Genomic DNA, 27,639 nt, shown 5'->3' with positions numbered 1-27,639 from the left:
TCAGTAACAACAGTGACTGACTATAGTCCAAGGATCTTGCTGCTCAGAACAGGCAGTCTTCCCAGTAACCATTAGAAAATCATCATCACCCATAGCATGCAGGACCTCTTCAAACATGTCCTTAGTAATTGCCGTGTCAGATTGCCCCCAAATATCCTCAAACAGCTGTTGGTACTTTAAGACTGGTGTTTTACCCTTACATAAACTAAGTTGTCTCAATGCTTCAGCTAAGACTTCTTTCTGTTTATGAGAAGTATCACTCATTCTTGTAGTAAGAATAGTTATATATGTTTTTGAAGAATGGTCAAACATTTTTTTCTCCTTTGTTCACACTTTCAGTTCCTCTTAGTTCTTTAAGCTTGCTAACCATTCTTTATTAATTTGCATCCTAAAATTTTTCCTTCTAGCTCTTGCAATTGGCAAGTAAATGCTTTTACTTAAGCATTAACATAATTGGATCTGTTTGTTACTCTCTTTATCTCTGTTTCCAGATCAATCAAACAAAGCTAATCTGGAGAGGTAACATAGATCATGAAGTCAAAAAAAACAAAACAAAACAACAACAAAAAAAAAAAAACAGAGAGAGAGAGAGAGAGAGAGAGAGAGAGAGAGAGAGAGAGAGAGAGAGATTAGGTATATAAAGAATGCCAATATGGGTGTCAGTTGCAGGCTGTTTCAGAGCATCTAGGTTAAAGTGTTTTGCCTCTTCCACATCAATTGTTTCAAATTTGTCCAAAACTCTTACTTGAACATGGGCTTCTGCTAAGCAAATTAATGAGTCTAGCTGCTGAGAGTAAGCAGAAACCAGCCCCTGGATACTCCCAATCTTCCTCATGTTTACATAAACTTCAGTAAGAGCCTGGCTGGCCTCCTCACTTAGCTGGGGCATGATGGTCCTATGTGCACACGTGATGTAGTCTTTCAGCACTGTCATATCCAGGAACCCCTCCTCTACTTGTTCCTCACTTTGGTAGTACAATGAGACCAGGTGATGAGCTAGATGCCAGCCATATGCCTCATCTTGAGGGTCTAGCATGAGGAAAATAAGATCAAACCCTGACAACAATGTTTGTCAAGTATCTGAATATTTTTAATTTTTTTTTTTTTTTTTTTTTTAGAATTCCACTGAGACTCAATATGATTTGCTGCTGCCAGGACATAGATCCATGCATTGAGCTAACAGATGATCCCAGCCTTTGCAATAGACAGAGTGTGCTGTTTCATGACCTCACACAATATGGACCTTTGTGCTTTCATTCATTTTGTCAAACTCATCAATGTAACATATGCCACTGTCACTCTAGACAAGGGCACCTGTCTGGAGGAAGAGCTGCCTGGTCTCAGTGTCTTTCATCACATAGGCTGTGCATCCAACTGCACTGGGGCTTTTTGCAGATGTGTACTGCCCTCTGGGACCAGGTTGTATACATACTGAAGCAGCTGGGACTTGCTGGTGCCAGGGTCACCACAAAGAAGGATGTTTATCTCAGTGTAAAATTTACCTCTTCCAGTATTACTGAAATTCTTCCTTGTTCCTGAAAAGTTGAAGTTGGATTCTCTCTGTCTCTCTCTGTCTCTGTCTCTCTGTCTCTCTCTGTCTCTCTGTCTCTCTCTCTCTTTCTCTCTCACTCTTTCTCATTTTCACAAATGCTGGGAACCAACGCTGAAGCAAACTGCTCATAAATATCTGACTTCCTAAAAAGTTCCTTAAGCAACTTCACACAGTTTTTTTGAAAAAAAAAATTCTTCTGCTTCTTCCTCAATGCCACACAGATGTTTTGCATCTGTTTTCGGGTTATGAATGACCTCAATTTGGGTTTCATAGTCAGACTTCACATTCCTCACTCTTGGACTGACTCCAATATGTACCACTCGATATATGCCTATGACATTTATTCTATTCCTTGGCTAATCCTTGTCTACAAAAAAACATTGTGGGCAAAAAAGACAACGGTGTGAGGTGTCTGCACAGAAGGCATATCTTCAGGACACTCTTGAAGCTTGATCATCAGTTTGTCAGAGAAGAGTTAAAGATTGTGGATCAGCATCATGCTCTGAGTAGTGTGGCAGTGTGTACAAGTGCAGAGCTCAGTAATTCAGCCTCAGTCCATTTCCACTCGGGTGGAACTAAGCACAGGCTTAGCTTTAGAAAAGTCCTCTTGCATGGCAGGAATCAGTGTGATGTTCTGATGGCCATGCTACTGATGGGGATGAGCTGATCAGTGTCTTCTTGATTCAAGTTTCTGACACTCATTGTCTTCATTACGTTAAAAGGTCTGACTTGAATCTGATGTTCTAAAATTGAGTCAGGATAACTGTTGAATATCTCATGGACAGCCCTCAAAGGTTGCTATAACTTCCTGTGAGTAGGAGATGAGCTGTCTATAGAAATTTTGCTAAATGATTTTATGTGTACACAGTTCACAAATATATATGGTTCTCCCATAATATTAATCTCTCCAAACAATTGCATGTACAATTTGCAACAATATTTATGCTTACACTCACTTCTTCTTTGGACAGAAGATCAGTAAAACATGCAATGAATCTCTGAAATTTTTCTTTGCCTGTCACCACATTCACACCTTTTCCCCAAATCAAGAGTTTTTGGCCTAGAGACTGTCCACTTGTTACTGTGTCTTCTGGTGCTGCTCCACCAGATGGCCGATCCATTTGCAAACCCTTTTGTGCTGAGCCCAGGTATAGTCTCTACCTTATGGGTGTGCCTCTCACCACACTTCTTGGGGTTCCTTGCACTTGAGAGCTGGGGGTGCCATATGTCAATGGCAAACTAATATCAAAGTCCAAAGAAATAGCTGAAGAATGCAACTGAAGAGAATCAGAAAATAAGGCATTCTGTGCAGTTGGGCTCTGCAGGTCTGCTTCTGGTGAGGTGTGCACTGGTGGCAGCACTCTGGAGAAAGAATCTTCACCTCTACTTCTCTAATTGGGGGATGACCAATTTTTCTCACTTTGAAGGTACTGGCTTGAGGTGATTCAACTGTGTCCACTGCTGGGGCAGCTCAGGGTGGATGCCAGGATGTCATGGTGCTTTGGTAGCTGCATAACAAGAAAAATCTCGTTATTAGTTATCCTGCTCCAGGACCTCTCATACCTGTACCTCTGATCCAGGATGGCTCAAAAAGGTGAGTCAGAGCCCCACACCCAGCCAGGAGCGGTTAAACATAATATTATCTCAAATGAATCAATAGCCTTCATCTACTCAAAGGATAAACAGGCTGAGAAAAAAAAATTAGAAAAATGAGTCTTCACAATAGTGACAGACTATATAAAATACCTTGCTGTGACTCTAACCAAGCAAGTAAAGGATCTGACAAGAACTTCAAGACTCTGAAGAAGGAAATTGATGATCACAAAAGATGAAAAAACCTCCAATATTCATGGATTGACAGGATTAATATAGTAAAAATGGCCATGTTGTCAAAAGCAATCTACAATTCAATGCAATCTCTATCAAAATTTCAAATCAATTCTTCATATAGTTAGAAAGAGAAATTTGCAAATTCATTTGGAATATCAAAAATCTCAGAAAAAAAATGTTCTCAACTATAAAAGAACTTCTGGGATTATTACCATCCCTGACCCATAACTGAGTACTAGTAATAAAAACTGTATGGTATTGGTACAGAGACAGGCAGGTAAATAAATTGAATAGAACTGAGGACCCAGAAATGAGCCGACACATCTATGGCCACTTGACCTTTGACAAAGGAGCTAAAAGCATTCAATGGAAAAAAGACAGCATTTTCAACAAAATAATGCTTGTTTAAATGATAGTCAACATATAAAATACAAGTTGATCCATTTTTATCTCCTTGTACAAATCTCAAATCCAAGTAGATTAAGGATCTCCACATAAAACCAGGTACATTCAAATTAGTAGAAGAGAAAGTGGGAAAGAGCCCTGAACACATAGACACAGGGAAAATATTTTCTGAACAGAACACCAATGACTCATGCTCTAAGATCATGAATTGACAAATGGATCATCATAAAATGTCAAAGATTCTTTAAAGCAAAGGACACTGTCAATAGGACAAATCAACAATCAACAGATTTGGAAAAGATACTGACCAATCCTACATTTGACATATGGCTAAATATCTATTATATACAAAGAACTCAAGAAGTTTGACTCCAAGGAACTACTAAATAACCCTGTTAAAAATGGGGAACAGTGCTAAACAAATAATTCTCAACTGGGAAATATTGAATCACCCAGAAGCACATAAATAATGTTCAACATCCTTTGTCATCAGGGAAATGCAAATCAAAACAACCCTGAGATTCCACATCATTCCACCAATCAGAATGGCTAAGATCCAAAACTTAGGTGACAGCAGATGCTGGTGAGGAGCTGGAAAGAGAGGAACACTTCTCTGTTTTTGGTGGGATTACAAGCTAGTACAACCATTTTGGAAAGCAGTCTGGAGGTTCCTCAGAAAACTGGACATAGCGTTACCTGATGACCAAGCTATACTACTTCTGTATATATACCCAAAAGATCCTGTCACTTATAAGAAGTAGACATGCTCCACTATGTTTATAGCCAGAAGCTGGAAAGAACCCATACACCCTTCAAGGGAGGAATGGATACAGAAACTGTGCTACATTTACAAAATGCAGTATTACTCTGGTATTAAAAACAATGACTACATTAAAATCTTAGGTAATTGGATGTAATTACAACATGTCAGTAAGGTAACCAGTCACAAAAGGACACACATGGTATGTCCTCACAGATAAGTGGATATTAGTCCAAAAATTTGAAATTCCCAAGATACAATTCACAGACCATGTGAATCTCAAGAAGAAGGAAGACCAAAGTGTGGATGCTTTATCCTACTCAGATGTAGGAACAAAAATATCCATAGGAGGAAATATTGAGACAAAGTTTGAAGCAGAGTCTGAAGCAAAGGCTATCCAGAAACTTCCTGACCTGGAGATCCAACCCATATACAGCTACCAAACCCAGACAATAATGCTGATGCCAAGAAGTGCTTTATAAAAGGTGCCTCATATAGCTTTCTCCTGAAAGGCTCTGCCAGAGCCTGATAAGTATAAAGGCATATGCTTATAGCCAACCATTGAACTGAGCACAGGGTCTTCAATGGAGCATTTAGAGAAAGGACTGAAGGAGCTGAAGAAGTTTGTAACCCATAGGAAAAACAACACTATTAAACAAACAGACCCCCTAACTCCTGAGTTCCCATGGACTAAACCTTCAACTAAAGAGTACACATGATGAGACCTATGGTTCTGCCACATACTTAGTGGCTTTTAGCTCATCAGTGAGAAAAGAAGCACTTTGTTCTGTGAAGGCTCGATGTTCCAGTGTAGGGGAATGCAGGGAGAGGGAGGCATGAGTGAGAGGATGGGTGAGGAAGCAGCCTTATAGAAGCAGGGAAAGAAAGGATGGTATAGAGTGCTTGCAGAGGGGAAACTGGAAAAGGTGATAATGTTCAAAATGTAAATAAATAAAATATACAATAAAAAATAAACCATATTTAAGTTTGAAAAACTAGACCAAATAATCTTGATTTAATGAAATCATTCAGGAGAATAAGTTAAAGGTTAATATTTCAACAATTCTGCAAATTTCAGTTCATGACTATTGACTTTAGAAGCAGTGTTATTTCATTTTCAATTTTTTCTGGTTTTAGTACTAGAAAGTTCTTAAATGTCTTCTACAATTCAGCATGATGTTTGTTTTCTCATCCAACATATTCTTGTGTGTGTGACTATGGGCTGATGATAAGGTGATACATGAATGAGCAGTAGAGAGGTATTCTGGGAAAAAGCTTGAAGAGGAGGATAGAAGTAGGGATTTGGGGAGGAAAACAAATGGAGTCAGATTTTTATGTTTCTCTCTGTGCATCTCTTCATAAATAACCTTGTAATGAATATTTTTATAAGGGATGGAGTTGTACAAGATCATTTGACTTATAAAGGTTAGCAAATTTAACCTATTGGATCAGAGCAATTTGCTGTGTTCTTTGATGTGACTACTTAATTGAGTTCAAAGGCTATAGTGGCAGAACATATAAAGCCCACCACAGAGTTGGAATTTGTGTCTAAGGCTTGGCAACACCACAGGAAGGGGAAGTCAATGAAAGCAACACACCAAAGCAGTCATATCTACCCAGAGTCCGTCCTCTGCTACATATGCAACTGGACCCATAGGTCCTTCCACGGAACTCTTTAGTTGCTGGTTTAGTCTCTGCGAGCTATGGGTGGTCTGGTTAGTTGATATTGTTGTTTTCCTATGGGGTTGAAAAGCCCTTCATCTCCTTCAATTCTTTTTTTTTTAACTCCTCCATTGGAGATCACATTCTCAGTCAAATTCTTGGATGAGAACATCTGACTCTGTATTTTAATGGCTCTGGAAGAGCCTCTCAGGAGAAAGCTATATCGGGCTCCTTTCAGCATGTACTTCTTGGCATTCACAATAATTTCAGAGTTTGGTGAGACTGTATATGGGATGGATCTCAAGGTGGGGCAGTCTCTCAGTGATCTTTCCTTCAGTCACTGCTGCACACTTCATCTCTGTATTTTCTCTGGTGAACATTTTGTTCTCCCTTCTAAGCAGGACTGAAGCTTCCACTCTTTGGTCTTCTATCTTTTTGAGCTTCATGTGGTCTGAGTTTAGGGCTAATATTCACTTATCGGTGAGTGCATACCATGTGTGATTTTTTTGTTTGTTTTGTGTGTGTTTCTCTCTCTGTGTGTGTGTGTGTGTGAGATTGGGTTACTTCACTCAGGATGATATTTTCTAGTTCCATCCATTTGCCTAAGAATTTCATGGAGTCATTGTTTTTAATAGCTGAGTAGTACTCAATTGTGTAAATGTATGACATTTTCTGTATATATTTCTCTGTTGAAGAACATCTGGGTTCTTTCCTGCTTCTGGTTATTATGAAGTGTGATTTTAAATCTTAGGCTTGCTTTTCAGGTGTGATGGGGTATCTAGAATTTGCTATAGTAGGAGCACAGAGTACGGTTGGTGCCAACTACCCTTGATTTCATTGCCCATATTCTTGTTCTTGCCTCTCAACACATGTTTATCTTTAGTGCTACCTACACTAGCTGTCTTTCACTAGATCCTGTCCTTTTTGTGATCCTTGTTGCATTAGAAGTCCTCAGAGTCAAGATGTCTCTGTGATCCTGTGTTTCTGTGATCTTGGCATCCTGTGTATTTCAGACATCCTGGGAGTCGAGCTTTCACTGGGTGTTGCAGGAGTGGGTTGGGGAATCAGAGCCCTGAGTTTGCTCTGGGTTCAGATACAAGCTGGAAGGTACTTGTGCCTCTGTGTGGGTGGGGATTTGTGTTTCCCTGGGTCCTGTTATGGTCCCAATTATGTTGGCTGTTGCAGAAGTTGTGGACTCAACTGTGATCTTGAATGTGTTAGAGCTCCAGAACTCCTGGGTGTTTCCAGTCTCCTGGGAGTTGAGCTTTCTCTGTGTTCCCAGGTGTATTAGAGCACCTGGGTGAAGGGCTTCCTCTGGGTGCTGTGGAAAAGGGCGCGGAACCAGCACCCAATGTCTACTTAGGGCACAAATTCAGCAACAATATTTTTAAATATTTGAGAATTTCAAACGTGCTTAGATTATGTTTTGATTAAGTCTCCCTGATTCATTCACCTCATGTTTCTCCCATTTTACTCGCATCCCTTTTCTCTGTTGACTTCTTTTCCTCTCTTTTTAAAGTATTGCTTCCATTTTTGCTGCCTCTATATGTGTGGCTGTATCACAATCTCTCAGAGCCTCAAGGAGCAAAAATCCTGATGGAAACTAGCAGATAATGGATAATAAAAATATACTAAACATACAGAATGAAGTATTATTCAACTTTAAGTAAAGATATTATGAATTCATGGGTAAATTCATGGAGCCAGAAATAATCATTTTTAGTGAGATGAGGCCGACTCAGGAATTTAAAGACTTTTATGTTCTTTCTTATGTGTGAATGAATGTTTTGAATCTTTAGTTTAGTTGTTCTTAACATATCAGTAGCGACATCTTTGAGAATCAAGGTACACTTCCTTATGTGTTTTGTTGTCTAAAAGCTTTGGAAAACAGGTTTTTATGTTACGATTTCTAATCAGTAGTAGTAACACTAGTTATGAAGTAGCAAAAATGATTTTATGGTGATATTCACCACAGCATAAGAAACTGTATTAAATTGACTTTATTTTAGAAAAGCCGAGAACCACGGTTTTAGATACATATGTTTAAATTGGAGTAACCACTGTACTGATATGAGTAAGAGACCATAGAATAGGATTTCAGTGTAAAGGGGATAAAAGCCAGGTAGTATGAAAAAGAAAACATTAACGATAAACCAGGGAAGTATTAAATTGCATACAGAATAGGAAAGCCTGGTAAAGGAGTCTATGGAAAGTTAGCACTAAAAGCTTTTGAAAGGATGTGTGGAAATGTAGATGCTCCCTAAATACTGAGATATTCATATATGAAAATAGTTTAAATGGAGTTTCTCTGTAACATAAAAGAGATAGATTATACTTTACCCTGGCACCATAAATTACCAAATTAGAAGTCTAGGGCCAGATGTGGGTTACCACCTTTCATGTTGTAGATCCTCAACTTTGCCTACTAATGAACTGGCTCTTTATTACACTAACATTTACAGCAAAATAAATATATATTTAGTAAAAACATATGTATTACCCATTTTATTTTTTTTAAACATAGAAATTAATGTAATGCATTTCACAGAGAATTACATGAGACATTAGCTCAGTGATCTCTCTTTTCAAAGATGGTACATGATACTGTATATTAGAGTAGCTAATCTCTGGGTTCCATAAGATTATTTTACATGCTCCACTATGTTCATAGCAGCCTTATTTATAATATCCAGAAGCTGGAAAGAATCCAGATGTCTTTCAACAGAGGAATGAACATAGAAAATGTGGTACATTTACACAATTGAGTATTACTCAGCTATTAAAAATAATGACTTCATTAAATTCTTAAGCAAATGAATTGAACTGAAAAATATCACCCTGAATGAGGTAACCCCATATCTCTCTCTCTCTCTCTCTCTCTCTCTCTCTCTCTCTCTCTCTCTCTCTCTCTCTCTCACGCATGTGAGCGCGCGCGCGCGCGCACACACACACACACACACACACACACACCCTACACATGGTATGCAGTCACTGATAAGTTGATATTAGCTCAAAATCTCAGATTACCCAAAATATATTTCCCAGGCCACATGAAGCTCAAGAAGAAGAAAGACCAAAGGGAAGATGCTTCAGTCTGTCTTAGAGGGTTGAACAAAAATATTCACAGGAACTAATACGAAGACAACGTTTGAATCAGGGACTGAAGAAAGGCCATCCATAGACTCCTCTACCTGGAGATCCAGCCCATATACAGCCACCAAAACTATACAATATTGCTGATGCCAAGAAGTGCATGCTGACAGGAGACTAATATAGCTGTCTCCTGAGAGGCTCTGCCAGATCATGACAAATACAGAGGCAGAGCCAACCATTGAACTGAGAATGGAGTTCTCAATGGAAGAGTCAGACAGAGTAGTGATGGAGCTGAAGGGGTTTGCAACCCCAAAAGAACAACAGTACCACCCGCATCTCCCAGAGACTAAAGAACTATCCAAAGAGTACACTTGAATGGACCCTTGGCTCCAGCTGCTAATGTAACAGAGGATGGCCTTGTTAAGTATCAGTAGGAGAAGTCATTAGTCCCACTAAGGCTCAATGCCCCGGTGTAGGGGAATGTCAGGGCAGGGAGGTGAGTGGTGGGAAAGCACCCTCATAGAAGCAGGGGTAGGGGGAATGAGATAGGGCATTTATGGAGGGAATACCAGGAAAGAGGATAATATTTGAAATGCAAATAAAATACATCCAATAAATAACAAAGCTAAAATAATTATTTTTCAATTTAGATGCTAAAATTTTTAATAAAAAATGTACAATTTTGTGGCATAATGATTTTAACACCTAGAGCAGTTATAAAGGAAATGTAAAACATTTTATTTGTTTTTACATTTTTAATTGGGTCAGGTTATATAGGCAAAGCTAAAAGTGAAAATAACCTAAAGACTCTTTTCTAGATCCATTGGTAAAGGAATGCCAAGTAAAGCAATACTGGTATTTAGGGTAATTTGATTATCTGAGTGGATACATTCTTTTTTTGTTTGTTTGTTTTTTTTTTGCTTTTTATTTTGTTTTTTGTTTTTTTGTTTTTTTTTTTTTTAGTATAGACTAGCTGAAGCATCAGAAGCAAATAAGCAAATGTGTCTATTTTACCTCATGATTCACAAATACTTTCCAAAGCATCTTCAAAGGTTAGAACCACATAAACAGTGTCATGCCAATTAAAATTGTTTACAGATTAAAGTGCATTTAGCTTTCATTAAGTTACTCTGAATACTTTGGAATGCATGAAAGGGTCAGGTATTGTACTAACTTCAACCAAGGCTTGTTTTTTCCAAATCTGTTGTATACTTAAAACTAGAGACTAAGCTGTCTTTACCTATTTAAAGGCATACAAGTTGATTTGTAATATGCACATGTGTGCCTGTTCTACTCATTTGTACAGAAGTTTTCATGATGGCTTCTGTTCACCACTGAGTCTCTGAACATGGTGGTTACCATATTCCACATGCAGGAAAGGAACTGTCAAAGCAGGCCTTGGCTTCTATCTTCCAGGAAGTGACAAATGATTTCTGCTGTACCCTCGTTGAGGATACTGATTCACAAAGCCAAGTCCCTAGTATGTAGAAAGTTTACATCTCCTGTAGGCAACAAAACCAGCAACATGGAATATATTAAATATTCTAGCATGGTTACCTTGCAGATTAATTATGTACATTCAAAATGACTATTTCAGAAAATAACTTTTTTAAAAAAAGTATTACATTTAGTCGATTTTGTGTGCGTGTTTTCTATGGCACATATATGGTGAAGATATCTGAGAACGTTTGAGGAATTCTTTCTCTCCCTGAACCATTTTGGGTTCCAGTAACTGAACATACATCTGTTATTAGACTTAAGAGCAAGTCCCTTACCTATTGAGTCAGTTAATGCTGTTTTTACAAAACTCAAACTTTTTAAGCATCTATAATATTTTTTAACATAGGAATGATTTATTGAATAAAAATTCAAATGTGACATCTATAAGAAAAAGTTGACTTCGATTACATCTATGCAACATTGTTAGAAATATCAGAAAAAAACATTCTAAATATAATTTTTTTTTTGGTTTTTGTGCTTTAGTTTAAAAAAAGAGTTAAATTTTATGAACATCCCAGTCATGTATAGATTCAAATACATTTCACTTGTAAATAGTTTGTGTGTTTTTATTAAATTTATTCTTTCTCAATTTTATATTTATGAAAACCATCTCTATCAGGCTTCTGCTCTTTTTGTTTAGTTTCTGCTCTTTTCTTTGGTTCTTAGGAAGAAAAGTGAAATGCATTAGAGTCTGAAAATGTTATAAATATATTTGATAATTTATTTGTGGGACAAATTGTAATGTGGTATGCTCTTTATCTTGCAGAGTTGTTTAATATTTGTTTTCTCAAATTAATTTGTGCTGGTGAACATTTTTTAGAACATGAAAAAATATTTTTTATTTTAATGTTCAGAAATATTAAACTTTATGTCATTTTTGAGAACTTCATAAATGAGTATGTAACTAAAAAATTATCTATATCTATATGATGAATTCTCATCTCTAGTTCCTACCCCATCTTTCTTGTTTTTTTTCCTACCTTGTTACTTCCTTTCCTTCATTTTTAAAAGTCCCTTTCTCACATTAACATATCTTAATTTTGTTCTGTAACTGAGTTGAATTAGGGCTGTCTGTATGAGCAGACCTGTAAGTACGTTTTGTAGAATGGTATATGATATTACTTAGTCAGTGTTTGATTAATATGAAGAGATACCATGAGCAACATGACTCTTGTCATCAGTAGGAGGGAACGTTCTTGGTCCTGTGAAGGCTCCTTTCCCAAGTGTAAGGTAATGCCAGGGCATTGAGTTAGGATTGGGGACACCTTCTTAGACACATAGAGAGGGTCAATGCGGCAGGAGAAAGGCGAAAACATTTGAAGTGTCAAAACATAAAATATCCAATAAAAATTATAAATCAGCTGGGAAGCATTATCCAAATAGCAGCTTCCAAATTTCTGCAATATAATTATAACTCATCAGATAAAAGGAGGAAGCACTTAACTGGGGGCTTGCTGACAGTTTCAGAGGCTGAATCTATTATCATCATTGCAGAGAACATGATGGCAGGAAGGACAACATGTTGCTGGTAAACTAGAGGAGAGCTTTATCCTGATCTACAGGCAGAAAGAGTCTGGACCTAGAATCGTCTTTTAAAACATCAAAGCCCAACCTAGTTACATACTTCCTACTTCCTCCAGCAATGCCATTCCACATAATCCTTCCAGTCCTGTCAAAGATTTCTACTTCCCTGTACCTAGCATGGCAATGGCTCTTCTTTGGACATTTAATATTTAAATTATAGTGCCTGTCTTCAGTGCAAGATTTATTTAAGTAGATTTTTTTCTCCTTGCATAGCTTATAAACACTTAAATGGTTACAGTTCTTAAAAATCTTGACTAGTTCTAAAGAGTCCAAAATGATGTAATGTATATACATATATGCTGGGACTAGATATTGATTAAAGACAGCAGGAATCTTCTATATGGCTTTTCTTGTGAGGAGACTGAATTTACTTTACATAGTATTCTTAATGGTTTCAAGTGAATGCTGAAAATATGCACATTCCATTAAGGAGAGATTCTCAACATGTAGGTTGTGGTCACTGAAAGAGTCAAATGACTCTCTCACAGAGGTTGCATATCAGATATCACTCATATCAGATATTTTTATTCCAATTCAGAACAGAAGCAAAATTATGGTTATGAAATATGATGCAAATAATTTTATGGTTGTAGTTCTCCACAACATTAGAAATTATATTAAAGAACTGCAGTATTAGGAAGGTTCAGAACCATTGCCTCAAAGGTTGATTTATAAAAATACTATCAATTTTTAATCTAAAAGAGGAGAAAGTTCAATCTTCATTACTGATATAGGACACTATCATGGGTTTAAAGAGATAGAAGTATGCTTTTATTCTGAATAATTGAATTATGATTATATGAATTATGAATTTTGATTCTCCACCTACTACTGCATGTACTGCCTTTTATTCTAAAATATACCCTAATGATAACAACATATATTATTATTTAATTTTTAAATTTCTCAACAATGAATAAGTGGTGTCATCATGATCCTTTAATATTTTCTACTTTAAATAGTGTATTTTAATAAATTCATGCAAATATTTGGCTTTTATTTATATTCTAATAATTTAATAGCTTTAGCAATCTTTCAACATTTATTTTCTGATTTTATCCTGTGAGTTAGTTTATGTGCTAGAACAAGATTTTAGGGTTTGCTTTTCATCATAGCACTATAATTGCACATATTTTCATGACTTGGAATGGCGTTTTTAAATGTGCATGTTGTATAATGATCAAGACAGGGTAATTAACATCTACAGATACTTTCGCAATATTTTAATTTATCGCCAACCATTTTTTGAGGTATGAATGTACATAATTCTTTCTTATTGATCTTTTGGAATAGTGCATTACTACTAACTGTAGATATCCATTGAGCAGGAGAAGACTAACGTCTAAGTCATTACCTAACCAGAGGTTGATATCCAGAATATATGTATGCATGTACATGGGCATAGGTGCGTTTTCATGTCTTGGAATTAGAAAGGGGCAATAGTGGGGAAGAAGAAAGCTTAATCGGAGTGGGGAATTTTTCCTTTGATTAAATTTTTCTGCCTTTTATTTTGCTGTCAGTATTCCAAGCCTCTGATAAACACTAATTAACAGTCTACTTCCATGTTATTATGTTTTTATAACCTATATGGTTTTTTTATATCTGCCTATTTTACTTAATACCCTTAAAATTCATTTCAATTTTCTATAATGGCCTACTAATCAGTGATGGCACTAACAGTTCACGAAGTTTTCATTTGCTCTGTACCTTCATGGCAGTTTATCTTTGACTGTTCAATAATTCATCTAAGTTTCAGTAAAATTATGTTTTTTTATAAAAAAATTATATTTTTTCTAATGTTAACTAATGACTTAGGGTTCCATTGATTTAAAGAGTCCTGATAACCAAGGAAATTCTATAAAAGACAACACTCAACTTGGGCAAGCTTATAATTTCAGAAGTTTAGTCCATTATCATCTTGTCAGTGAGCAGGGAGACAAGCCCAAAGTTCTTTATCATGATTTGAAGACAACCAAGAATGGTTATTTTCCACAGGCATCCAGGAAGAGGGTTTCTTCTGCTCTCGGTTGAATTTAAGCATAGGACCTCAAAGTCTACCCCAATGTCTTACTTCCCCTAACAAGGCCACAACTGCTCCAGTAAAGCCATACATCCTAACAATACCACTTCCCATGGACCAAGAATATTCAAACAACTACAACAAATACACATTTTCTCTGTTATTTTTTATCTTCTTTTGAGACTGTTTGTATTCTGGTCTTTTAAATACAGCAAGTATAGGTGCCAGGTAAGAGCACTGACTGTTCTTCTAGAAGTCCTGAGTTCAATTCCTAGCAGTCACATGGTGGCTCACAGTCATCTATACTGGGGTCTGATGTACTCTTCTTTAATGCAGATGTACTTGCAGATAGAGCATTCATTTGTATAAAATACAGAAAACGTCTAAAGAAATTGTGTGCTTTTATTTATTGTTTAAAGATAGCAAACTAAGCAACGGGTTTTACTAGGATCTTTTTTATCCATTTATATCACTTTCTTTTTCCTTACTTAAAAAAAAAAAATAAAATAAAACCTCATTGACATCCTATGACAGCCTTTGATCATGTTTAGACAGAAATTTTCCCTTTGTGTTGCATGTCATGCATATTACATTACCCCTATTTCCCCTTCCAATTAAGATTTCTTCTAGTTTCAAGACATGAAAACACACACATGCACATGTATATGCATACACATAATACACATATATTCTGTATATCAACCTCTGGTCAGGTAAGGACTTAGAGTTATTTTTCTTGTGTTTTTTGTTACTTCTTCTTTCTCATCATTCATCTGTTTGCTGCACAAAAGCCTCTCAAATTGACTTCATACCTCTATGGCTTATTACTTTTAAATTTGTTACTTTAATATTTTATGTCTTTTCTAATCATTTGTTCTCTTATGTTATGAAATTTTTCTCATTTTTATCATTTTGAAGTTAATAGTTTTGAGTCTTATGTTTAAAAATTTGACCCATTTGGTTTTGTATTATTTATTGTTACAGATCAGCTCAAGTTTTTTGCTTCTATGAGAGTACTCACATAGATGCTTTCATCTGTATGTTACAAGGATTTAATTTGTTTTTGCTGCATATATTCATTGTAATTCCACACTGGGACTGTGCTGGACAGTGATAGTATATACTACATATGTTATTGAAGAAAAGCTACATTCTTTTTTTTTTTTTTTTTTTTGCTTTTCATTTTAACAACATATTTTTAACAACTTTGTTTTACAAAACAAAAATAAATGTACAGATTTTAAGCATTTTTTGCATAAAATTATACAATACATTTTTGTCAGTACTTTTTTCAGATTTTATAATAATTTTTACATAAAACTATATGAATATATTTTTTAGTCAGTACTTGATTTTTTTAAAGGTTTGATAGTATGCATTGAAAACTTAATAGTTACAATGAGCATAAAGTACATGTAAAACAAAATGTAACATGGAAATGGTCAAAGTTTTCTTGTTGTGTAAAGATTTTTTTTGTTTTGTTTTGTTTTGTTTTCTTTATTTCTTGGACTTCATACAGTCTGTGAGTTGTTTCTGGGGGAGCGTGAGCCTCTGGGGTTAGCATCCCAATATCAGTGACTGCATATTATGTCTGTTCTTTCATGACTGGGTTATATCACTCAGAATAATATTCTCTAGATGCTGCCATTTTCTTAAGAATTTGGTTAAGTCATTGTTTCTAGTGGCTGAGTAGTATTCCATTGTGTATATGTACCACAATTTTTGTATCCATTCATCTTCTGAAGGACATCTGGGTTCGTTCCAGCTTCTGGCTATTATAAATAGAGCCACTATGAACATTGTGGTGCATATATCTTTGTTGTGTATTAAAGTGTCTCTGGGGTATATGCCCAGAAGTGGAATAGCTGGGTCTTCAGGTAGTACTATGTCAAATTTTCTGAGGTATCAGCAGACTGATTTCCAGAGTGGTTGTATTAATTTGCAACCCCACCAATAGTGGAGAAGTGTTTCTCTTTCCCCGCCGCCTCCCCAGCTTCTGCTGTCATTTGAGTTTTGGATCTTGGCCAGTCTGAATGGTGTGAGGTGGAATCTCAGGGTTGTTTTGATTTGCATTTCTCTAATGGCTAAGGATGTCAAGCACTTCCTCAGACATTTCAGCCATTAAATATTCCTCAACTGAGAACGTTTTGTTTAGCTCTGAACCCCATTTTTTAATAGGCATATTTGATTCTCTGGTGTCTAGCTTTTTGTGTTCTTTGTATACCTTGGATATTAGACCTCTATCTGATGTGGAGTTGGTAAAGATCTTTACACATTCTGTTGGATGCCGTTTAGTTTTCTTGACAATGTCCTTAGCCTTACAGAAACTTTGCAATCTCATTAAGTCCCATTTGTTAATCTTTGACCTTAGAGCTTGAGCCATTGGTGTTTTGTTCCGGAATTTTCTCCTGTGCCTATGTGTTCTAAGGTTTTCCCCCCTTTCTCATCTAATAGTTTCAGTATATCTGGTTTAATGTGTAGATTTTTGATCCACTTACACTTGACCTTTGTACAAGGAGATAAGAAAGGGTCTATTTTCATTCTTTTGAATGCTGAGTGCCAGTTGGACCAGAACCATTTGTTGAATAGTCTGTCCTTTTTCCATGAAATGTTTACAGCTTCTTTTTCAAAAATCAGGTGACCATATACATGAGGGCTCATTTCTGGATCTTCTATTCTATTCCATTGATTCTAATGCCTATTTCTGTACTAGTACCATGCAGTTTGCAACACAATTGCCTTGTAATATAGCTTGAGATCAGGGATAGTGATTCCCGCAGATGTTTTCTTGTTGTTGAGGATGGATTTCGCTATTCTGGGTCCTTTGTTGTTCCATATAAAATTGCACACTGATCTTTCCAATTCCATGAAGAACTGTGTTGGAATTTTGGTAAGGATTGCGTTGAAACTGTAGATTGCTTTTGGTAGGATGGTCATTTTTAAAATGTTGATTATTCCAATCCATGAGCAAGGGAGATCTTTCTATTTTCTGAGATCCTCATCAATTTCCTTCTTTAGAGGTTTGAAGTTCTTGTCTTACAGGTCCTTCACTTGCTTAGTTAGAGTCACACCAAGAATTTCATAGTTTTTGTGACAATTGTGAAGGGTACCTGTTCCCTAATTTCTTTCTCCACATGTTTGTCCTTTGAGTATAGGAAGGCTACTGATTTTTTGAGTTAATTTTGTATCCAGCCACTTTGCTGAACTTGTTTATCAGCTGTAAAAGTTCTCTGGTGAAATTTTTGGGTCACTTAAGTACACTATCATGTCATCGGCAAAGAGTGATGTTTTTATCTCTTCCTTTCTGATTTGTATCCCCTTGATCTCCTTTTGCTGTCTAATTGCTCAAGCCAGGACTTCCAGTATTATGTTGAATAGGTAGGGGGGAGAATGGGCAGCCTTTTCGAGTCCCTGATTTTAGTGGGATTGCTTCAAGTTTCCCAATGTTAAGTTTGATGTTGGCTGTTGGTTTGCTGTATATTGCTTTTATTATGTTTAAGTATTGGTTTTGGATTCCTGTTCTTTCCAGGACTTTTAACATGAAGGGGTGTTAGATTTTGTCGAATGCTTTCTCAGTGTCTAGTGAGATGACCATCTGATTTTGGTCTTTGAGTTTGTTTATATGGTGGATTACATTGATGGATTTCCTTAACTTAAACCATCCCTGCATCCCAGGGATGAAGCCTACTTGGTCATGATGAATGATCGTTTTGATGTGTTCTTGGATTCGGTTTGCAAGGATTTTGTTGAGTATTTTTGCATCGATGTTCATAAGTGAGATTGGTCTGAAGTTCTCTTTCCTTGTAGGGTCTTTGTGTGGTTTAGGTACAAGGGTTATTGTAGCCTCAAAAATCAGTTGGGTAGTATTCACTATCCTTTGGGATAGTTTGGAGAGTATTGGTGTTATATCCTCAATAAAAGTCTAATAAAATTCTGCACTGAACCCGTCTGGACCCTGGCTTTTTTTGGTTGGGAGGCTTTTGATGAATTCTTCTATTTCTTTAGGTGCTATAGGGTTATTTAGATGGTTTACTTGGTCCTGGTTTAACTTTGGGTCCTCGTATCTGTCTAGGAATTCATCCATTTCCTACAGATTTTCTAATTTTGTGGAGTATAAGTTTTTGTAGTAGGATCTGATAATATCTTGAATTTCCTCAGTTTCAGTTGTTATGTCCCCACTTTCCTTTCTGATTTTGTTAATTTGGATACTCTCTCTTAGCCCTTTAGTTAGTCTGGTTAGGATTTTATCAATCTTGTTGATTTTCTCAATGAACCAACTCTTGGTTTTGTTGATTTTTTCAAAGGTTCTTTTTGTTTCTATTTGGTCTATTTCTGCCCTAATTTTGATTATTTCTTGCCATCTACTCTTTTTGGGTATATCTGCTTCCTATTGTTCTAGGGCTTTTAGCTGTGCTGTCAGGTTGCTGATGTGAGCTCTCTCCAGTTTCTTTGTGGAAGCACTTAGGGCTATGAGTTTTCCTCTCTGTACTGCTTTCATTGAGTCCCATATGTTTGGGTATGTTGTGATTTCATTTTCGTTGAATTCTAGAAAATCCTTATTTTCTTTCTTTATTTCTTCTTTGACCCTTCTATCATTTAACAGAGTGTTGTTTGGTTTCCATGTGTATGTGGGCTTATTGTTGTCTTTGTTTTTATTAAAGACCAGCCGAAGACCATGGTGATCTGAGAGGATGCATGGAATTATTTCAATCTTCTTTATCAATTGAGGCTCATTCTGTGTCCAATTATGTGGTCAATTTTCGAGAAGGTGCCATGGGGTGGTGAGAAGAAGGTGTATTCTTTACTTTAGGTTGATATGTTCTATAGATATCTACTAATTCCAGTTTGTTCAAAGTCTCTGCTAGTTTTACAGTGTCTTTGTTCAGTTTCTGTTTCCATGATCTGTCCATTGGAAAGAGTGGGGTATTAAAGTCTCCCACTATTATTGTGTGGGGTGAAATGTATTTTTTGAGCTTTAGTAGGGTTTCTTTTATGAATGTGGGTGATTTTTTATTTGGAGCATATATGTTATGGATTGAGAATTCTTCCTGACATATTTCCTTGGTAATGAGTAAAAAGTGTCCTTCCTTATCTTTTTTGATAACTTTTGATTGGAAATTTACTTTATTCGATATTAGAGTAGCCACTCCAGCTTGCTTCTTGGAGCTGTTTGCTTGGAAGTTTTTTTCCCACCCTTTTACTCTGAGATAGTGTCTGTCTTTGTCTCTGAGATGAGTTTCCTGTATGCACCAAAAGGCTGGATTTTGTTTATGTATCCAGTCTTATAGTCTATGTCTCTTTGTTGTGTAGTTGAGACCATTTATGTTAATAGATATCAAGGAATAGTTGTTTCTGTTTCCTGCTATTATTGCTTTTGTGGGTTGAGTTGTGTCTGTGTTTTTTTTTTTTCTTCTTTTAGTTTTCTTGTTTAGGAGTTTTCTTGTTCTTAATAGGCTGTACTTTCCCTCATTGTATTGGGTTTTCTACCTATAATTCATTGTAGTGCTGGGTTTGTGGTCAGATATTGTGTGAATTTTGATTTGTCTTGAAATATCTTTGTCTCTCCATCGATGGTGATTGATACTTTTGCTGGGTATAGCAGCTTGGGCTGGCACTTGTGCTCTCTTAAGGAGTGCATGATGTCTGTCCAGACTCTTCTAGCTTTCATAGTCTCTGTTGAGAAATTGGGTATGAGTCTGATTGGTCTGCCTTTATATGTTACCTGACCTTTTTCCCTTACTGCTTTTAGTATTCTTTCTTTACTTTGGGCGCTTGATGTTTTTACTATTATGTGTCGGGAGGAATTTCTTTTCTGGTCCAACCTATTTGGAGTTCTGAAGGCTTCTTTTATGCTTGTGGTCATCTCATTCTTGAGGGTAGGGAAGTTTTCTTCTATGATTTTGTTGAAGATATTTACTGTGCCCCTTAGTTGATACTTTTCTCCCTCTTCTATTCCTATTATCCTTAGGTTCGGTCTTCTCATTGTGTCTTGGATTTCCTGGACATTTTGGTTTAGGAGCTTTTTGTTTTTTGCATCTTCTCTGGCTGTTTTGTCTATGTTTGCAATGTTGTCTTCTGCCCCCGAGATTCTCTCTTCGATCTCTTGTAATCTATTGGAAATGCTTGCTTCTGTGACTCCTGATTTCCTTTTTTTTTTTTTTTTTTTTTTTTGGTGTTCTTACTCTAGGGTTATCTTTTTTAGTGTTTTTTTTTATTTTGTCAATCTCTGTTTTAATTTCCCTCTTCCATTCCTTTATTTCTTTGCTTCTGTTTTCCTCTAGTTCTTTGAGTTCTTTGAGTGTTTTTCTCGTTTCTTCTTTAAAAGCTTCTGAATCTTTTTGCTTTTCCTCCCTTTCTTGATTAATTAACTCTATCAGTGTCTTGAGGCATGATTTCAGGTCTGTGTCTTCTTTTTCTGGAGTGTTGGGATTTCCAATGTTTGCTGTTATGGGAGAGCTGGGCTCTGGTGTTGCTAGATTGTCTTGGTTCCCTTGGGATATACTCTTTCTCTTTCCTCTTGCCATTTTGTTGTCAGTGATATGTTCTTGCCGTTCTTTTGTATCTGGTTTGTGTCCCTGGATCTCCACTGGTCCAGGTGGCAGATGGGCTGAGCACTGTTCTATGCCTCAGAGTCCCGGGGGGGGGGGGGACAGAAGTTCCAATGTTCTGTTCCTGGTCCCTGGATCAGGCTGTTTGGAGTGTGTGCTTTCAGTGTGCACTTCACCGAGATCTCTCTGCTCCCTGGCTGCCTAGATCTCCTACTCACCAATTTTTTAACCTTTAGGAGCTGCTGGTCTGAGTGGAGGATTGGCCGGGCTCTGTTCTGTGTCCTGAATTCTGCTACATTCTTTTTAATATGATGTATATACAAATGAAGATTTGCATGCTCTCAAGCAGACTTACTGATTTTCTCTCTTATCTCAAAAAACTACACCACCAAGAATTTCAGTCTGATGCTAACTTGCACGTATTTATATCTAAGCCTCTATTATTTTCATAATAATCTCAGTGGAAATATGATCTTATTTCTAGTGGAATTTTAATGTTATTTTTCTTTAATTACATATTAATACTGAGTATCTAATTTTCTTATGTTGGAATAAAAGTTCAAATAATGCGACATATAATTATAATGCACTTTCATTTAGATTTCCTTAAAGAAATTTTGCCAGAAAGGTTTCATCAATATTTATTTGATTAACATAACTGTTACCTTTGAGAATGTATACACTTTTATACTTCCTGCTGTAATTTTATTTTTTTCCAAAGAATATGAAAAATATTTACTTGTAGTTTTGTTTGTGAGCCTAGTCTTAAGTGGCTGAGTCATATTTCTAGGTTGCAAGATATTTTCCTAAAACTTTGATGTGGGGCTGGAGAGATGGTTCTGCAGTTAAGAGCACTGGCTGCTCTTCCAGATGTCCTGAGTTCAATTCCCAGAACCACAAGGTGGCTCACAACCATTTACAATGGGAATTAATGCCCTCTACTGGCATCAAATAAACAATAATTTTTTTTAAAAATTGTATGTTCTTAGGAAAACTTTGTAAGATCAAACTTAATTTGAATGCATTTTGTTCTGGTTTATATGAATTCTACACTTCTTGTAAAGTAAAAAACTGTGATACAAAACAGCATTTCCAGCCAAATAAAGTTTGACAAAATATCAGTTTTCCAGGGACATTAAGTGTTGAGGGATAGACATAAAACTACAGCAGTGTAAGAGCAGCAGTCTAGTGACTTTAACTCACTATATTCTTTCTAATGCTATTAGAAATAATGTTATTGCTTTAATTTCCCAACTAAACATAGAATAATCCCCTCTCAATACCAGTGAAAACTAAGTATGAAGTCTTGTTCAGTGAATAGAACCCCAGGCTATAGAATAACTGAAATAAGGCAGTGACTTATTTGTAGATTATGTGGTTGAGTAGATGCCTGATTCTGTGGCTCTGTTTTCCACTGACACACAGTGCTGTATGTAGACTGTCTTTTTGAAGGAAAACTAGAGTTAGTAGAGCTGGTTACAGTTGAGATGATATGATTCCTGTCTTTCTTCCTGTGCTGAAAGGCTATAGAAATGCTAAGACTGAGCCTCTGGCCTTGTGCTTATTAAGTGCAGAAGAATCATATGCTGATAAAGGATAACAAGGAAGCCAGAGCTCTCCTTGAGACTACCTAGGGATCCATGTCTCTGTTCTGTCCCATGATCACTGTTTACAAGGATTAATCTGGCTACTAAAGATCATTGAGCACATATTAAGACCCCTGTCTGCTGGAGTCCTTGTCTGGGGAGTTCATAACCTGGGATAGAAATGTAGAGTCAGCAAAAAGAAGGACTCATTGACCTTTTCTGGTCAACTCTTGAAATTCAAGCAAGTGGCCCTGAGTAGCTTGAGCCATCTTTATTTATATAGAATTTTAAAGCATTAAAACATATGCAGTTTCAGAGTTTCCTTTAATCATTATCCAAGAATCTCAACAAGTACTTATTAATATTCATTAGGTTCCCTTTTTTCATTGTGGTCAGTGATTAACCTTTCCCCATATCAAAGCAGTATAGTATTATAATCCAATTGATTGTGTCATAGCTAAGTACACCTGAATATTAAAAGCCAAATGATTTAGGTATTGTATTGCAAGCCAAATGATTCTGTGTAGACAGGCACATGCAGCAGAAATGCAATTTCAAAGTGAAAGTCAATTAAAATACAAACAAACAAAATTTTAAGAGAAGTATAACTGAATTTTATCATGTTCTGATTCAATGTTTACACAATGTATTTTAAATTGTCCTCATGCCAGAGTATGACTTAGTTTTACCATATAACTCTATAAAAATTTCTATAAAGAGCAGAAAACAACAATTAATCTTTCTTCTTTCAACTGATACTGTTTTTTTCTTTTATATAAACCCTTACCTTAAGAAGAGATGGATCCATCCAACTAATATTTCTCTTAAGGGCAGAACAAATTTTACTTACTAACTTATCCTAAGAATGAGCTAACTTGTCCAGAAAATGAACTCTTTACTAAGTTTTGAACTTCCCCTGTCTTCAGTGTCTTGGGAGGCTTAGGTCCTCAGAAGAACTAGTTGACATGTCTAAGCCCCTTCATTTTTCCTCATATATTCCTACCTATTTTTGATAAGAATGCAATAATTAATCTTTTTTAAAGCCTTGATCAATCATATCTATACTTAATCTTTTACGTAAGCAGGAACAATGGCTCCATCTCTAGAGGATTAACTCAGTTGTTCTGGTCATTGTTGTCAGAAAGAAGAGAAGACAGGGCCATGTCTCAAGGAGGCCATTCACAGAATATTCATGCATCTTTCCCAGGAGAGACAACTATGGCTTCTACTACCTGTCTGTTTGTACCAGAGTGAATCCATGAATTAACTTATCAGTTAAGAAATGTAAGACTTACATCATTCTAAGGCTCACAAATAGCCTCATTAAAATTCAAGTAAAATAATCTCCACCCTGAATAACTTCAGAAGACAAAAACCTGCACAATGAACTGGCTTCATTATCAGCCAAGCTCAGGCCTTGCCTGAGTCCCTGGAGCAGGTGACAATTTGATTTTTAAGTGGCTCACTGATACTTTGCATTGATGTAGCACCATTCAAACCTAATCTCAAAGTGCTCTACAAAACATTAATTAATGACAGCTCATAATGTCCCATGGAGGATGGTGCATTCTCTAGCTGTCCTTTTACAGAGAAAACCTCCAGAGGTTAAGAGGCTTGCTAGAGTCACACTTCAGAGGAATTGGCAGGGCTATGAACAGAGTCAGGATTTGACACTATCACTTACTCAATATATCAACCATGACTCACTGCCTCTTACTGTGACTAAATAGTCAAAGCAATTTTGACACGTTGGAAAAAAAAGAGCTTTAAAACAAAAGTAGCACAATGCACAGGATGAATAGTTCTATGCTGCAGAAAATCTTTCTATGCAGGCCTGATAATAGCTTTAAATTTAAACCTAATACAAAAAGAGTTGAATCCAACAGGGGTGTGTCTCCTCAAAATTACTTTCTTTTTATGGATTGTCTAAAAGTTCCATCCACATATACAATATATTTTTATCAGATCCATCCCTCATTATACCCCTCTACTTTCACTAGAACCCTTTCAGCACATCTCCTCCTTGCCCAATCTTCTCTGTGCTCTAGCTTTGAATTTTAGTATCATGTTTTTAAGCCTGCATTGCTTACCATCTGTGAATCTCCTGAGGCACAGCCAACCAACCAGTGGCTCCTAAGGAGCTTAAGTAAAGGAGTCATTCTTCCGCATAGCTGTCAAATGGCAATAGTTCCTCAGCTTGGGGTGGGGCATCAAAATCCTCCACCTATCTATGCTATGCTTTAAAAAAAAACTATTTTTATTTTTGTGTGAATGTGTGTGAGTGTGTTTGCATGTATAGGGACCCACAGAGTTTAGAAGAGCATGTCTAGGTCTGAGCTCTTAGAACTTGCATTACATGTGGTTGTGAGCTGTTAACTATGAGTACCTGAAAACAGGCTCAGGTTCTATTTTTTTCTTATTTTTCCTTCTTTTTTATTGGTCATTTTACTTACTTCCATTTCAAGTGTTAGCCTCCTTCCCACTTTCCCCTCCATAATCCCCCTATTCATATCCTTTTCCATATCCCCTCCCTATAAGTGTCCCTACCCACCCATACATATACTTCTGCTTTACTCACCTAGCATTCCTTTACCCTTGGCATCAAGTCTTCTCATAACCAAGGGCCTCCCCTCTCACTGGTGCAAGATAAGGCAATCCTCTGCTACATATGCAGCTGGAGTCATGGGTCCCTCAATGTGTACTGCTTAGTTGTTAATCTGGTCCTTGGGAGCTCTAGGGATTCTGGTTGGGTGATAATGTTGTTTATCTTATGGGGTTGCAAACCCCTCAGCTTCTTCCCCTACCTTCTCCCTTAGGATCCCTGTGCTTAAGCATAAGTTCTTGGCATATACCAGCACTTTAATGCTGGAAGAGGCAACCCTGTAGGGAAAAATGGGTCACACAAGGAGGAACAATAGTCAGGAACAGGCCTTGCTTCTACATTTATGATTCCTAAAAAGGCCAAGCTCAATACTCAGTCATAACATATATGTGGAGGGCCTAGATCAGAATTCAACAGGCTCCCTTACTTCTCTAAGCTCCAATAGGTCCTGCTCAGTTGATTCTGTGGTACATGTGCTCACAGTGTCTCTGACCCATTTGCAGATCTAGAAGTTAAGGGTCTAGAATCTACAGTAATTTAAAACTGTTGAGGGCTAATGTTAATCACGGGGGGTATATAGTACCCTATATGGTTTCTCTGTATGTAGATGAGAAAAAAAAGAATGTGTAGAAGTAGGTTTGTCCATTGTATTTTAAACCTAAGAATTATCTTGCAAAGCCATATCCATAGTAATCTATACCTTTTCCATAGGTTTGATGTAACCAGTGTTCTTGTACCTGCCATTACTACCACTGTGGATGCAATGTTGACATAGAATGGTAACTAGGGTAGCAGTAACTGTACTTGACCTTTCTCATATTGTCAGGCCAATTAGGCAAAATTATCACTTACTGTCTTAATGTGTGTGATACATATTACATATATAAAATTTAGCGTTGTTGGGATCAAGCTTAGGGCTCTGTTTCTAGTAGCCAAAGGGAATCTGTTTTATCCCTGATCTCCAGGCCCAGTTATGAGGATATAGGTTCTCACTACATAGCTAAGCTTTATCTTGTTCTCACTATGAAGTTGATGCATGCTCAAATTCATGAGCCTCTTTTTTTCAAAACTGCAGAGCACTAAGTTTATAAGCACTTACCCTTAAGTTTAACAGGAGCTATTGTTTATCTCTCTCTCTCTCTCTCTCTCTCTCTCTCTCTCTCTCTCTCTCTCTCTCTCGATTATAATTGCATACTTCTATGCAAATTTCTTCCTTTAAATCCTACCTTGCTCTTTAAATGAACACGTTTTGATCATGGTCAACTGTCTTTTTAATGGTATTTCTAAAATTGGTGGTACAGAGATTTAAAGATCATAATACAGTGCCCTAGAAGAAATGCAAAGTCTGAGTGGACATGACATACTACCTGTAATCATAGCACTAGGAGGCAGAGAACAGGGACCCCTAGCAAACTAGACTAGTCAAATTATCAATCTCTCAGTTCAAGTGAGAGACCCTGTCACAATATATGAAGTAGGGAATGTCCATCAATCCAAGCATGCAAAGGCAGTCTGTTGCTGAAAACACAGTGTAAATTGTATAAGCATCTGTCTTCAGCAGTGGCTCCTGCTCTCTACTGTTACAGCTGCCTCTCACTGAGAAAGAAAAGCTGCCCTAACCATGTCAATCTTTCTGAGATGTACTCTCACCTGGTATCTCCTGTTCTGATTCATAAAGGTCTAAATTTCTCCTTCTTCAAAGTAAGCTTCATATTGCCATTTCTAACAGTCACATACTATTTCTTCTTACTAAGTTATGTTATTACCTGTCGTGTTAAAAATGGTAATATCTTCTAGGCTATTAAAGTTGTGAATAATTTTTGATAAATATCTTTATATGCATATTATTGTTGTATATCTACAGGGATATATTGCTCTTTTATGCATTGAATTTCAGTTGTAACCAAATTCTTTGTCAAGTTTGTATGTGTACAGAATAATATTTACCATTTTTACAGAGTAGGTTTTAAATATAGCAGCTCTACTAATATCTTCTCATAAGATCCAATAGTATTTACAGATATTGTCTGAAGTTATTAGGGCAAAAGCATCCAGCTTTCAGAATTTTTTATATTGCAAAAGGAAGTATCTTGGTATAATAGAAAGGTCATTTATTACAGCCGTGGTCCGCTGAACTTTCTGGGGAATAAACCACAGAACTTTGGATAAATGTTATCAGGAGCACTGAACGATGCCATAACAGCTCTAGTTTCCATAGCAATGTAAAATATGGAACAAAATTAAGGTGCCCATGTTCTCTTTCCAATATAGAGCTTGAAGTCTTATCTAGAATAATAAGACAAGTAAGAAATGAAAAGGAATATAAATAGAAAACCGAAAAGTGGACACATAACAACTTTCCATTGATTTAATTCTATTTATAAGAGACTCTACAGATACCACCACAAACCTCTTTAATATATTAAACACTTTAATTATGATTGCAGGATAGAATGTTAACATACACAAATGAGTATCTTTAGTATATACAAATAAC

General features: G+C 36.6%; 1 pseudogene across 1 annotated transcript; it reads right to left on the bottom strand.

Moving 5' to 3' along the window:
• On the bottom strand, positions 1–24,699 carry LOC308421976 (DNA replication licensing factor MCM4-like; annotated as a pseudogene). The gene is made up of 4 exons: positions 24,631–24,699; positions 1,630–2,943; positions 640–1,570; positions 1–287 (listed from the first exon to the last, which is right to left on the bottom strand). The product of its transcript is annotated as a DNA replication licensing factor MCM4-like (transcript).
• Between the last annotated feature and the right edge of the window lie 2,940 nt (positions 24,700–27,639).

This window comes from Micromys minutus, assembly GCF_963924665.1.
Source record: "Micromys minutus genome assembly, chromosome: 6".
NCBI lineage: Eukaryota > Metazoa > Chordata > Mammalia > Rodentia > Muridae > Micromys > Micromys minutus.
Note: the sequence above shows the minus strand (reverse complement) of the source record. Positions and strands in the feature narration are given on the sequence as shown.